Genomic DNA, 14304 nt, shown 5'->3' on the forward strand with positions numbered 1-14304 from the left:
GTGTCACTGGGGTCCCTGAAGCACACAGACTCCCTGTTTGTCCGCAGGGTTACGGTGGGAGGAATTGGTGAGGTTTGGATGGGAGCTGACTCCATACACGTGTTGTTGAGAACGGTCTTCCTTTATTCATTCTCCCCAGCACATTAAATGTCTGTGCAAATGGATGCGCTGCACGCAGAGTCTTCATGTCTGCTTAGATTAAGTTTCCCAAACCAAATCCCACAGCTTTTTAAAATGTCCAAGGGCTCAGATCCCAACTCCCACAAGGAAGATTTTTTCCTTTTATCATCCAGCCAAATTTTCCCCTCCTGTAAGTTTTGCCCTCAGCTTCGTGCGTGTTCTTCTCCGGGCAGCCTGGGCTGCTGGTTGGCGACCCTGCACACAGCAGGGGGTTGGAGCTGGATGATCGTTGTGGTCCTTTTCAACCCCGGCCATTCTATGATTCTCTGATGAGTGAGACTCTGTTTTTCCTGTAATCTCTTTCAGATATTAGAATGCCAAATTGAGAAGCTTCGTTTGCCTTCTGTTCTGCTGTCTGCATGAACGCAGTTCTTCCAGCCTGCCTCCCCCTGGCTCAGTGGCTGCACTCAGCTGTGCAGGGCTCACGTCCTCCTGCTGCCCTCCAGACCCTTTCTGAAGAGCTGCTCTCCAGACCTTGGTGACACTCCATGTTCTGCCCCAGCTGCAGGAATTTGCCCTGAGGTTTTGTTTCGCTTTTTGTTGTTATTTGATTGTTTTTTTCACCCTGACCATCCTGAGATTCTTGTAGCTTTGTATTTCCAGGTGAGATTTCTCGCAGCTGTTCAACCCCACAAAGTGCAAACAGCTCAGACGTGACTCAGTGCCTCCTGAACCCCACCAGGAGCAGCTGATGCCCGAGCTCTTTGCGTGGCCCACCTGCCCAGCTCACATCTTTTCCACATTTCACATTCCCAGGCAATGAGCTCTGAGCTGGAGCGCTGTCAGACCCTGCAGGGCTCTGTGTGCCCCAGGCAGGGAGATGCTGAGGCTGGTGTGGCTCCAGTATGGAGCATGTTATTTCAGGCACCCCGTAGGCACACGGACGTGCACATATGTCTTAGTCATGATGACTCACACTTGATGCAGAGTCAGAAATGAGCAAATCTTAACTCTGGAAGAAACTATTCAGTAGCATAGAGCTATTCTTAATTCCTGTCATAACACTGCCTAAAGAGGAATGCAACAGACACTGTTCCAATACGTATTTGCCCACTCACTTGCACTTGAACAGAGGCAGTTGGATGTGGGCTATTGCCCAGCAGCCAGCAGAATGACACACTTCACTCCTGACGTCCTTTAAGCATCCCTGAAAATCTCTTGTCTAGTGGTTGGTGGCCTGCAGACAGCAGGGGTTGAATCTGGATGATCATTATGATTCTCTCCAACCCAGGCTGTTCTACGATTCTATGATCTCTGTCAAAAATGTGAAAGCCACAACCCTGCTAACTGGTAAGAATCCCCCACAAAGGGGAAGCCTCAAAAGCATAGCAGAAGCCTCCTCCAGTCCGTGCGTTTCAGCTAAGCCAAAAGTTAATTAAAGGCATCTGTCTGCTGTCTTGCACAAGCAAAGCTGCCACCCCCCGGCACGGCTGCAGCTTAACCTTTCTCAATCACAGCGAGGCATCCTTGATCCGATGGTGGCAGCTCAAACCTCCGCAAAGGAAGCAGCACATCTCAAGGCTCAGGAGCTGCCTTCCATCTGTCTGTGGGGACCTTTGGAAACAAACCCAGAGACCTGAGCTCACAGCCCAACAGCAGGGCTGGAGGCAGATGAATCCGAGGTCAGTCTGTCGGGATTTCACCTGCTTTGCCCCTTTTCCAACGCTGAAGCATTTCGTGATTTAAGCTGAATTCATGTTGCGGTTCTCAGACAGAAGCACTTCTCTGTGATCCACTGCCAAAGACAGAGTGGTTTTTTTAGCAAACCAGAACACAGGGAGAATGTTCACACCGAGACAAGGACAGGAAATGCTCCTCATCCCTTTTGAGCATTTAGGCTGCTATATGACCACAAAGAACGTTAAAACTCAACAATAACAAAATCCGGGGCTTCAGGAGGTGAATTCTGTGCTTTCTGTGCTTTGCCTGATGCAGGGGCTGGTAAGTTCCAGCATGTAGGTGCTGCACGCTCACATCCCTTCTATTTTCCCAGGCATAACAGATCAGGATCAGCTCAGTCCGTTGTTTGGAAGCGTTTAATAAGAGTGATGAGTCAGCACCTTGGCATTTCCTTTTTGTTGAAATAGCACCGGTGGGGCTGCTGCTGCCTCACGGAGCAGAATGGTGCCTCACAGCACAGCTGTCCCCACCAGGACCAGGAGGCACGGCTGTAGGCTCCCCTGGGCTCAGGAAGGTACAGCCCGTGGGTCCCATTTCCTGAGCAGGAGCTGCTCCAGGCTGGACCATCCCTGGTGCTTGGTGTTGAAACCAAGGGCCAGGTCTTGCATCCAAGGCCAGGTTGGATGGGGCCCTGGGCAGCTATGAAAGGTGGAGGTTGGTGGCCCTGCCTGCAGCAGAGGGGTTGGAGCTTCGTGATCCTTGAGGTCCCTTCCAACCCCAGCCATTCCATGATTCTGTGATTCTGAGGTGGTGCACCCTGTCCTGGTGGCCCTTCTTTACTGAAGGAAATGGTGTGCGTGGCTCAATCCCAGTAAAACTGCTTTCCCATGCAACCTCGTGGTGCCGTACAGCCTGCACCATCCCTGCTCAGGTACACAACCCCATCTGGAAAGCACCTTTGCTTTTCCTGTAGGCTGCCAGTGACCTGTGAAGGATATATGGAGAGAAATCTGCACGTGTGCTCCAGTTACTGCAGTATCTATAGGGTGAGTTTGCACCCTGCCCGTGCTGCTGCAGAAGCTCACAAGCTCACAACATGGCAGGTGCCCAAGGGAGAGGATCCCAAAATCAACATGTGCTCTGAGAGCAGATTCAGGGTGTGGATTTATCTGTGGTGAAACTTGGATCTCCTGGAGCTCCCATTACACCACAGCACCAATTGTGGTTGCAAGGCTGTGCTGTGCACATCGGCCAGGATCCCTCTCCTGCACAGTGACTGCAGCAGTCAGTCCTCTGTAGAGACAAAGGCCCCATTTTCCATCACTTTCCATTACGGCTCTCAGCAGTAATTAGGAGCACTCCAACTGCGAGATGAAGTTTGCTTTGCTTCTAAAGTTTACAACTGGGACTCTTTAAAGCAGAAATGGGTTTACTTCTATGAGGAATACACACACCCAGGCAAAAATGCAGTGGGTGCCTTGCTGTCATTCCTCAGGAAGGGTTTGTTGGAAAGAAGCATGGAAGCATTAAGGTTGGGAAAGATCCCACGATCATCAAATCCAACTGCCCACCTGCCACCAATACTGCCCACTGAACCATAGAATCATAGAATCATAGAATCACCAAGGTTGGAAAAGACCTCAAAGCTCATCCAGTCCAATCGTTCACCTATTACCAACAGCTCCCACTAAACCATGTCCCTCAACACAACATCCAGCCTTTCCTTGAACACCCCCAGGCTCGGTGACTCCACCACCTCCCTGGGCATCCATTGCAGTGCCTGACCTTTCTGACAAGCAGTACTTCCTTATGTCCAGCCTGAATCTCCCCTGCTGTAGCTTGAAACCATTCCCTCTGGGAATCATGTCCCTCATATCACATCTCCACATTTCTGGAACGCCTGCAGGGATGGTGACTCTGCCACCCCCCTGAGCAGCCTGCTCAGGACACGTTCCAGTCGCTTCCCTGCTGCTGCTGGCATCACCATTTCTGACAGAAGCCAGGATGCCGTTGGCCTCCTTGGCCACCCGGGCACTTTGCTGGCTCATGTTCCGCCAAGCATCGACCAACACCCCCAGGTCCATTTCCTCTGCACAGTCTGTCATTCTGCCCCACACCTGCAGCAGTGCATGGGGTTGTTGTGGCCAAAGTGCAGGACCTGGCGTTTGGTCTTGTTAAAGCTCCTGCCATTGAATCTACCCAGCCCTCCTTCAGCTCCTCAATGTTCTCAGGGTCAGCTGCAGGGCAGCCAGGCAAACCCAACTGGCTTCTGCAGACAGAGAAAGCCAGTGCAGATGTGTAGTTTGAGCACAGATTGCCCCATGCAAGACTTCCCCATTCAAGGCTTTAGAGGTCATGCTCCAGTGTCCTCACCCCTCCCTACTCTTGAGATCCACAATATTGGATTATTCTCGTGGCCACCATGCTAGGAAATGACCACCAAGGTCAACAAGTCCAACCATCAACACGACCTACCAAATCCCATCACTAAACTATAGAATCAGGGAGTCACAGGAACATAAAGGCTGGAAAAGCCCTCTGAGATCCCCAGGTCCCATCCCCCACCCATCCCCACCATGCCCACAGCCACGTCCCTCAGTGCCACGTCTCTTCTTCAGCACCTCCAGTGATGGAGGCCACCGGTGCCCCCCCTGCCCATCTCCGCGCCGATTCCCTGCTCCCAGGACACCCTGGTGTCTGACTGGCCCACAGACTTCTCTTGGTCTTTAGACTCAGCCATCAGACAGCAGCATTATCCGTGTTTCCTTCTATATCACGGGGATCATTTGTTTCTAATGTGCATTTTAGCACCACTTTATGGCCCTGGATACTGAGAGATGTGAAACGCTGCAGCTGCCTGGTTCATCAAATCAATGTAAACACAATGAGAATAAGACAGGAGAAGATGGATGTGAGCAGCACATTATAAAACAATATTTCCTGTATGATTTCTGAAGCCAAAACCTAATTGTGTATTTATTTTTATTGCATTACCTGAGAGGCCACACTTAAAAACTCAGAGCAGCCCTACCCAGGAAATTGATATCTGCTGTGTACCGTTTCCTCCCGCACAGTGCAATGGATTTCTCATTCTGCTGCCTTCACACCATGCTGCAGTGCCAGCTTTTACATCTTACCTTCACACAGTGTAAATAAAACATGTTCAGAAGGAGAAAAAGAAGAAGAAAAGGGTACGGTTACTTTGCCAGTAGATCCACGTAGGGTAGAACCGAAGGCAAAGTTAGCTTTTCATTTCGCAGATCAGAATTTAATCACTTGTCAAAACAGAAATTAAAATAGTTTGACATAAATCTTGTTTGGATTTCTCCACCTGAAAACAAGCAGTCTGGAGACATTGTTCAGAGGAACCAAAAATGCTTTCTTTCACTTGCAATGATAAGAAATGTCAGTGTGGAGCACAATGTAGACCAGAGAGCACCTTCTGCAAAGGCAGGGATTTCAGCATTTCTTCCTCGGTCATTTAATGTGACATTTGCCCAAGGAGGCTGTGGATGCCCCATCCATCCCTGCAGGCATTCAAAGCCAGGCTGGATGTGGCTCTGGGCAGCCTGGGCTGCTGGTTGGCGACCTGCACACAGCAGGGCTTGGAGCTGGATGAGCGCTGTGCTCCTTTGCAGCCCAGGCCATTCTATCACTCTGTGATTAAGGACGCTTGGATCGACTTCCTGTGATTCCTACAGATGGCAGAGGGGTGAACACTGCACACAAAGGCATTCTTTCCATGCTCCTTCTGTGGACAGTCTGGGATCCACACCCATCGCCCGCGGCCCCTCGTGATGAGCAAAGGGATTATTGCTTTGCATTTGGCATGCACAGCATCCCACTATCCTGAAACAGCAGGGAAAACCCTCCCTGATGCCTCAGAGATGCTCATTCCCCAGCATCAGCTTCTGCTGAGCACAGTCCATGGAAATAAAGCCGTGCTTTGCGTGTGCCCTACATCTAAACCACGAGGCGGTTTGTGCAGTGCTGATGCCACCATTCCAACACAGCCGTGAGCAGACGGCCCGTTGAACTTCCCCACCCAGCTCTTGTTAATTAAATGGTATACACTGATCTCGTTTGTAATTAATATGTCCATCATTATATCAAGGACTGGAAAAACTAAGAACTAAATGCCCTGGATGTGGCATCGAGTCCTGAAAAATGCAACGCACAGAATTCCTGTCCCATATGGCACTTCAGGAGCCTTCAGGACCTTTCCAGTGTCCTTTAGCACAAGGCAATCTGGACAGCCTCGAGGTTATTTCCGATATTGTGCAGCTGAGATTGTGAGCACGGAGGCAAACACACAGGCCCAGAAGCAGAGGCGTGGATCAGATTTCTCTCTTGCTTGCATACAAAGCAGCAGGCAGCTCATTGAAAAGCAGACTTGTCCAAACGTGGCAAGCTCAGTGCTTCTGGAGCAAGCTAATGCTGCAGATGGAAACTGCCTTATGCATTCAGCAGTCAGGAGGGATTCTTTTGCAGTGGGTTAATCCACACACGTAGCAGGCAAGTTCCCCTCTCTGCAGGCAGGTTTGTGCACACGGACCAGCAGAACTTCACTCTCCAGCCCTGAATGCAGCTGGTTTGAGCAGCACATCTCTTACAAACTTTGTTGGTTTGCTGGTCATGTTCCACCTTGCACACTACTGCAGGATTCTGACTCCTGTACCCTCTGTTTGGCCTTGTTCCCTCTGTGCCCACCTCACATCACCCAGAGTGCTGAGCATTTTGCCTCTCTCTTGCTAAATCCCACCACTTCCACAATGAGACAATGGCAAGTCATAGGGAATTCATCAGCATCATATCCCAAAACTAACGCCTGGGCTGTGCAGGTGGGATGTGATGGGAGTGGTTGTGGTCATACAATAATAGAATGATGGAACGGCCTGGGCTGCAAAGGAGCACAGCGCTCATCCAGCTCCATCCTGCTGTGTGCAGGTCACCAACCAGCAGCCCAGGCTGCCCAGAGCCACATCCAGCCTGGCCTTGAATGCCTGCAGGGGTGGATGGGGCATCCACAGCCTCCTTGGGCAACCTGTGCCACTGCCTCACCACCCTCTGGCTCAAAATCTTCCTTCCCAAGTGGTGCCCAAAGAAGGAACGTGGGATTCTCAGTGCCCCAGATGAGCCCAGGAGACCACGGGGGGTTGATGGCACTGTGGTGCTCAGAGCCTCACTGAGCTGAGCGCCAGCAGAGCCTTCTGGCATAGAATTACAGAATGGTTGGAGTTGGAAAGGACCCTTTAAGGCCATCAGGTCCCACTGCCCGCAGTGCACGGACACCCACAGCTCCATCAGTGCTCCCAGCTCCTTCCCCTGACCTCGGGTGTCTGCAGGGATGGGGCACCACCACCTCTATGGGCACCCAGTGCAGTGCCTCGCTCAATTAAGGCACGGCCTTCAATTTCAACGGAGTTTTGATTCTGCAGAGGCCGTTTGGTTGGTGGTGCAGCCATGAGGCAGTGCTGCGGGTCCATCAGTGGCATTGAAGTGTTTTCCTGCTCAGCGAGGTGCTGCTGATTCTGTTCTGCAGAGAACTGCTGCTCAGGAGCAGTGCTCAGGGCAGGATGCCCACTCTTAAACCAAACCTACTGTGAAACATCAGCCCAGAGCTGAAAGGTGCACACGAGAAAATTCCTGTGCTTTGCACAGGGATGAGAGAGATGCAGATTTAGGGAGATAAACTGAACCCAAATTAGTGCTTTGACCTGATGTAAATTGAATACTGGGAACCAAGGCTGAATTGAGATCAGTTTTTTATCTCAGCACTGTTCTGTGACGGGTGGTTTCTGGCCAAAGGAAAGGCACTGTCGCTGCATTATGAGCTGTGGGAGCTCCGTGTGCTGCCAGCTCTGCTCTCCTTGGAGCTCTGTGCCTGCACTGGGTTCATCCTCACAGCACTTCTGGAAGGAGTGAGATGTGATCCATTTCAGAACGCAGGCAGTTTCTTTCTGAATTATTTGTTGAAATTTGGGATGCACAAACAGCCAGGAGCGCCAGGATCTGCACAAGTAAAAGATACGAGGTGCTACAACAGCCGTCAGGGGCAGCATTCATTACAGAAGCTCAAGCTTCAGGCAAAGCAGCTGCTGCACTGAGATGGGCTCTCGGGGGCTGTTTGCACTCTGACCATGCCGCTGCAGAAGCTTAGAATGGCATCATATCATTTTGGGTGATTTTGGATATTACTGCAGGAACAAAGGGAACGGGTAATTTGATGGCAAAGAGCTGACAGTGAATGCCATCAGCCCTACAGCTGCTGTCAGGAAATGCTTCGGGGCTGCACTGGGCTGCTCCGGACGTCCCCCAGCCTCTGCCCACTGCTGCCGTTCTGCTCTGGGAGCATCCTGCTCTGCTCCCTGCAGCTGCTCTTGCAAAGAGTGCCCAAGTGCTTCTGAAGCCCTTGGCTTTGCACTCCAGGAAGGCAGCCACTCTGAGCCAGCATTTCCTTAGGACCTGGTACCAGTTTGACTCGGTGCTCAGTCAGTCCCCGCTTCTCAGGGGCCAGAGCTGTCAGTAGTGTGTGACTGCACTGCTGTCAGCTCCTGAAATGGAGGGCCTCAGGCACACAGGGATGTACATCGTTCCTCCAAATGACTTGAAACTGCTTTTCCCAATGCATTCCAGGCTCTGGGCAGCCTGGGCTGCTGGTTGGTGACCCTGCACACAGCAAGGGGTTGGAACTGGATGAGCATTGTGCTCCTGTGCAACCCAGGCCATTCTGTCGTTCTGTGACTCTATGAAAAGGCCACTGAGATCATCAAGTCCAACCGCCAACCCAGCTCCTTTTGGAACTCTCTTTTTCACCCAGCTGTTCACTTAAAGCGCAGACAGATGTTGTGTAGTTAAGGAATAAAGAGACTCCAGGCATGCTAATCTGCAACACTTGCTTTTATTTCTGTTATTCTTTCTAGAGACTTTTCCAGTTCAGTGATTTTTTAATAAAGAAGCAATTCCTGCAGCGTGCTCCATTATGTATCTGTGATTAGAGAAGGTTTATTACACTCCTTGTCCCCTGACTCCGCACAGATGCCAAGATCTCCATCACACCACAGTGGAATCCTCACTGGGGGTCCCGTAGGTGGCTCTGCTGGGGGGTCCTCCCTTCCATGGGCCCCCTCTTTCTGCAGCCAAGCAGAGGGCTGGCATTTGGCTTCTGGTTACGTAGAATTACAGCATTGTTGAGGTTGAAGAAGACCTCCAAGATCTCCAAACCCAGCCCCAGCCCATCCCGCCATGCCCACTGACCCCTCAGTGCCACGTCTGCCCTTTTCTTGGCATCTTCAGATGGGGGACATCTTCAGGGACATCTTCAACAGACCGCCAGGGAATTCGGGGTGGGGACGTGGGGTGCCCTGTGTGTGTGGGGCTGCAGATTTCCTCACAGTGCCTGAAGTGGTTCTATGGGAGATCTGGGCTCCCACCGAGGCGTTCCTTACACGTGGCTCTCATTCCTACAGTGGATGCATGGTGGGGCAGAGGAGCATCTTCACCACCTTCTCTCTTCTCTGCCGCGTCCGCACGCCGTGCACAATGGGGTTCAGCAAGGGGAGAAGAGCACATAGAGGTTGGACAGCAGGATGTGGACGTGGCGTGGGATTTCTACCCCAAAGCGGTGCGTGAAAAAGGCAGGAACATAGAAAAGGAATGTAACACAGACAAAGGAGACGCAGGTGTTAAAAGTCGTGGAGCGGGCTGTCCTGGATGGGGGTCTGAATGCTGTCAGAATCAGGACACAGGAGGCAGCAATGAGGGCAGCGTCCAGCAGGATGGCTGCAAAGGGCTCAGCAAGGCCGTGGAGGATGCTGGCAGAGCCAGAAGAGGGCTGGCATCTTGGGCACAGTGGTGGTGGACAGCATCAGGTCGGCAGCAGCCAGCGTGCACAGGAGGAGGTATGTGGTTTATGTAGCTTGTTGTTGTTGTTGTAACTAATAGGAATGGGAGGGTGGTTGGACTAGATGATCTTGCAGGTCATTTCCAACCTTGTGATTCTGTAATTCTGTGGGCTGATGGAGGTTCTACTCTGCCCTCTTGACTGCTGTTCCCCAGCAGGGCAGCCAGGTGCACGCAGCAGAAGGGGATGGGCAGCCACACGTGCAGCTTCTCCGTGCCCGGGATGCCAACCAGCACAAAGGTTGCTGGGATCGAGCTGGTAAGGTTGGATGGTGGCATGAGGTGCACCCCATAGCAACGACAGAAAGCACTGCAGAATGGCATTTCATAGAATGGTTTGTGCTGGAAGGAACCTCTGAAGGTCATAGAATCTTAGAATCATTAAGACTGGAAAAGACCACTGAGATGATCTAGGATGATCGCCCAGCCCCAGCCCATCCCTGCAGGCCCGCTAAGCATCTCCCTCAGTGCCACATCTCCATGGTTCTTAAGCACCTCCAGGGACAGCAGCTCCACCACCTCTCTCGGTCATTTGTCCAACAAAGCACAGCCCCGTTCAACCTGATCTCTGAGCTGTGAACAGCCATGGGCACCATCCCCGGTTCAGAAGTCCCCTGGGCTGCAGTGCATTGCAGCAGGCACTGTTATGTTCCTGCTCCTACTATGTGCCAATGGCAGCGTCCAAATTCTCCCTTTTTTAACATGATATAATGCATTTTTTCCACCAAGTACTTCCATGTAGACCAGAGTGAATGGAAATGGAACCAACCCACACTGCACAAATAGCTGACACTGATGTACTGCCTGCCTGGAGCAGAGGGAAGAGCTCAGACAACAACAGGAGAGGAAGCCCAGGTGGCAGCAGGGCTGCACAGATGCTCTCAGACATCAGCACCTGCAGAGGGCACAAGTGGAATTTCCAATTTCCGGGCTCACACGAGGTTTCCTGGGTTCACGTGAGGCACCATCAGCTCTTGGCCTGAAGCAGCTGCCCGTTCTTCATCCTCATCTCCAGATCTCTCTTTCTCTTTCCTTTTGGCCGTTGGGGCTGAAGAGCTCCCAGTTTGGTTTGCTTTGCACCTCATGGGCAGAGTGGAATTAAAATGTAAGGAGGAACTGGGAAGACCTTTGGGGCAGGGGAAGAGCAGCGCTGCCCTGCTCAGGTTCAGAGGAGGCAGAGTCAGACCCAGAGTCACAAATTATGGCTGCATTACTCTTTTCCAGCAGCTTCTGCAACAGCAGTCAGCTCTGAAATACCCAAACTCAACATTGGAATTGGTCCTAATGCAGCTGAGATGAGGAAGCGTGGTGCTTAAAAACAAACCTGCGGGGTTGCTGTGCTCTAAAATATTGGCTCTGCATATGAGAAAGCAACTGCATTTTTTGTACTGGAGGCGATTCCTCAGGGAGACAGCTTCAGGTCTAAAGGGAAACCCAAGGAGCTGCTGTGTAAGAACAAAACATCAGTGGGTGGTTTTACAGAAACACTGAAGGTAGTAATCGTCTAATAATGTAAATGAATTAGCATCTAATAATGCAAATGAACAATTCCATATAAATATTGCATGAAGTAAAAAGAGACGTGAGGCACTGGCACAGTGGAGGCACCAAGGAGGCTGTGGATGCCCCATCCCTGCAGGCATTCAAGGCCAGGCTGGATGTGGCTCTGGGCAGCCTGGGCTGCTGGTTGGCGACCTGCACACAGCAGGGCTTGGAGCTGGATGAGCGCTGTGCTCCTCTGCAGCCCAGGCCGTTCCATCATTCTGTGATTCTATGATATTAACAGAGCTAAAATGCTGTTGATTGTAACAGCAGATACACGGTGCTGTTACACCCGAAGCAGAGCTGCTCCTGCTCAGTACTGCGCCTCGGGGGGGCATCGCAGTGCAGCCCCTCGTGCTCCAGTCGCTGCCCTGCACCTCACGGACACAGGCACAGCTTTAAGGAAGCCGTTTTCTGCTGTCCTCTGGAACTTTTTACTCCTAAAATCTGTGTCAGAGCTGCAGGCAACGCGCGGCCCCAGCAGCCGTGCTGAGGACGCTGTCCCGGGTTCAGCCGGGATGGAGTTGGCTTTCATTTCCTTTTCCAATGCTGCCCTTTGGCTGCCGGAGACAAACGCAGATAAATGAGACAAACCCGGATAATCACACACCGACATTTCAGTTGGTGCTGCACAGAGCCAAAGATGTGTCGGCTCTCACGCTGCTCTGCCAGCGAGGGGCTGTGGGGCACGGGGAGAGGGCAGAGCCGGGACCCCAAAGTGCCCCGTGCCATGGCAGCGTGCTGAGCAACAAAAGTGGGGAGCGCCGGGGGGCTGCATCTGCTCAGGGACTGCATCACTCAGCAGATGGTGACTTATTCTCGTTTCCCATTACTTCTTCCCTTTTTTTCCCCACTGCCCTCACCTCCGGGTTCTCGCACTTTCATTATTTTGATTCTCCCCGCACCGCGCGTGGAGCGACGAGAGGAGCAGCGGCACGGCGGAGCTCCCCGTCCGGACACGGAGATCTGGGAGGACGCAGCGCGGGGCCGGAAGGGTTCGCTGCTGCCTTTCTGTCTCGACAGTGGAACCGAAGGAAGCGTTTCCCAGTACCGAAGGGATGCGCGGGGTCGGGGATGCTCTGCGCGCGTCCCCCGCACCCGTATCTCTCAGTTCCCGCCGCCCGGAACGCAGCTTCCAGATAAAAGCGGAGAGGGAAGGAGGGCGTTTCGCATGGGATACGGCACCTCCGCGTCCCTGCGAACCCGGGGATCCGATCCGGGCCGGGCTGCGGTGCAGCTCTTATACCCGCACCGTGCTCACCGCCCGTCCGCAGGGCCCCCCGGTGCCGCCGGGATCCCACGGGAGGGGCTGCTTCAGCTCATCCGAAGGGCCGAGCAGGAAACCAGAAGTACAGAGCGGGCACAGATGCTTTTGTAGAGGACTTAATGCTTGTTTAGCAGTCTGCTGTTTGCGTGGACGCACGATGTTCCCGGTGATTATCACAATAAAGCAATGTGGAGAAGGTCATGAGAGAGAGTCCTGGTGGGACCAGGCTGCCGGGAGGAGGGGGGAGAGCTGCAAAGCTGTCCTTGAAAGGGGGTGGGATGCTGCTGCCCTCAGTGACTCCCCTCCCCCCCCCCCTCCCCATGGCTGCTTTCTGCACATCATCACACTCCCAGGACCAGAGGTGGTGCCCCATCCCTGGAGACACCAAAGTGAAGGGACAGAGCTCTGAGCAGATTATAGAATCCTAGGATGGCCTGGGCTGCAAAGGAGCACAGCGCTCATCCAGCTCCAAGCCCTGCTGTGTGCAGGTCGCCAACCAGCAGCCCAGGCTGCCCAGAGCCACATCCAGCCTGGCCTTGAATGCCTGCAGGGATGGATGGGGCATCCACAGCCTCCTTGGGCAACCTGTGCCACTGCCTCACCACCCTCTGGCTCAAAAACTTCCTCCTCACATCCAACCTAAACCTCCTCTGTCTCAGTTTTAGACCATTCCCCCTTGTCCTAAATGGGTGTGGGTGTCCCTGCACATTGCAGGGGAGTAAGACCAGATGACCTTTCGAGGTCCCTTCCAACTCAAATGGTTGATGGATCACATCCCTGTGTCTGAGGCTGGTGTTGAGAGGGAAGGCCCAAAGCCAACAGTAGGTGGAGGACAGCTCACCAGTTCCTGCCAGGGATGCTGCTGAGGGGAGCTGGCCTTATCACAGCTGCTGACGTGGGGAATGGGGTCTGCTGCCAAGAGACATGCGTCCAGCCTCAGCCTGACAGGCACCCAGCACATCACCCTGCACCAACCCTCCTGATGCCTCCGGAAAGAGAGGAAGCAGACACGCAAAACTGTGAGGAGGGACAAAACAGAGGAAGGGTGAATTTGTCCATTCAAAGGGCTTCAGAACCACAGAGAGGAAGAGGAGGTGGGAGAAATGGATAGAAACCTCCCGTGGGATGTGCTGTGAGAGGAGGATGCCGGGAGAGAAAACATTTGCAGAAGAAAGGAGTGGGAAACCCAGAGTGGGAGGAAGGAGGCTCAGAGCATTTGTGCCAGAAGGAAAGGGCAGGAGCAGGAGGGGGGGATGTGATGGGAATGGGCAAAGTTGGGAGAGGGCACAGGGAGGGTCTGAGCTGATCCCTGCGGCTGGGAGAAGGGAAGCAGATGTGGGAGGGCACAGCAATGGCTGCTCCTCTGCCTGAGGCCACGGGTTCAGGTCTGCGTCACTGAACCATGAAGCCATAAACGTTCCATCATTTATCATGGTTTGTGTTACAAAGGCTGTGAAAAGCACTGTGGCATTACTCCATCCACGGCCTCACCCACAGCAAAGGGGAAATTACAGAAACCTGTGCAACAACGGGTGGTTAAACCCAACTGTGACTGCACTGGGGATAAAAATGTCCAAATGCCAGATGAGCTCCTGCAGTCTTGGAGTCCAAATGGGAGCCAAGCCCCTTCACAGCATCTCCAGACCTCAGTTCCTAGCCTTCTTTTTCCTTCTTTGGTGGCTTTGCTGTCATGTTTTCACCTGTGGACACATCTGGATTCCGTGTGCAAATTGAGACCACATTCAGGGAGGGCCTTCCCCATTTCAGAACAGTCCTCATTGCTATTTGTTCTG

The 14304-nt window shown here is 52.8% G+C and overlaps 1 pseudogene; it reads right to left on the reverse strand.

Moving 5' to 3' along the window:
- Window positions 1–8736: 8736 nt before the first annotated feature.
- LOC125695951 (olfactory receptor 52E4-like) lies at window positions 8737–12379 on the reverse strand (annotated as a pseudogene).
- Between the last annotated feature and the right edge of the window lie 1925 nt (window positions 12380–14304).

The sequence above is a fragment of the Lagopus muta genome, chromosome 1 (genome assembly GCF_023343835.1).
Source record: "Lagopus muta isolate bLagMut1 chromosome 1, bLagMut1 primary, whole genome shotgun sequence".
NCBI lineage: Eukaryota > Metazoa > Chordata > Aves > Galliformes > Phasianidae > Lagopus > Lagopus muta.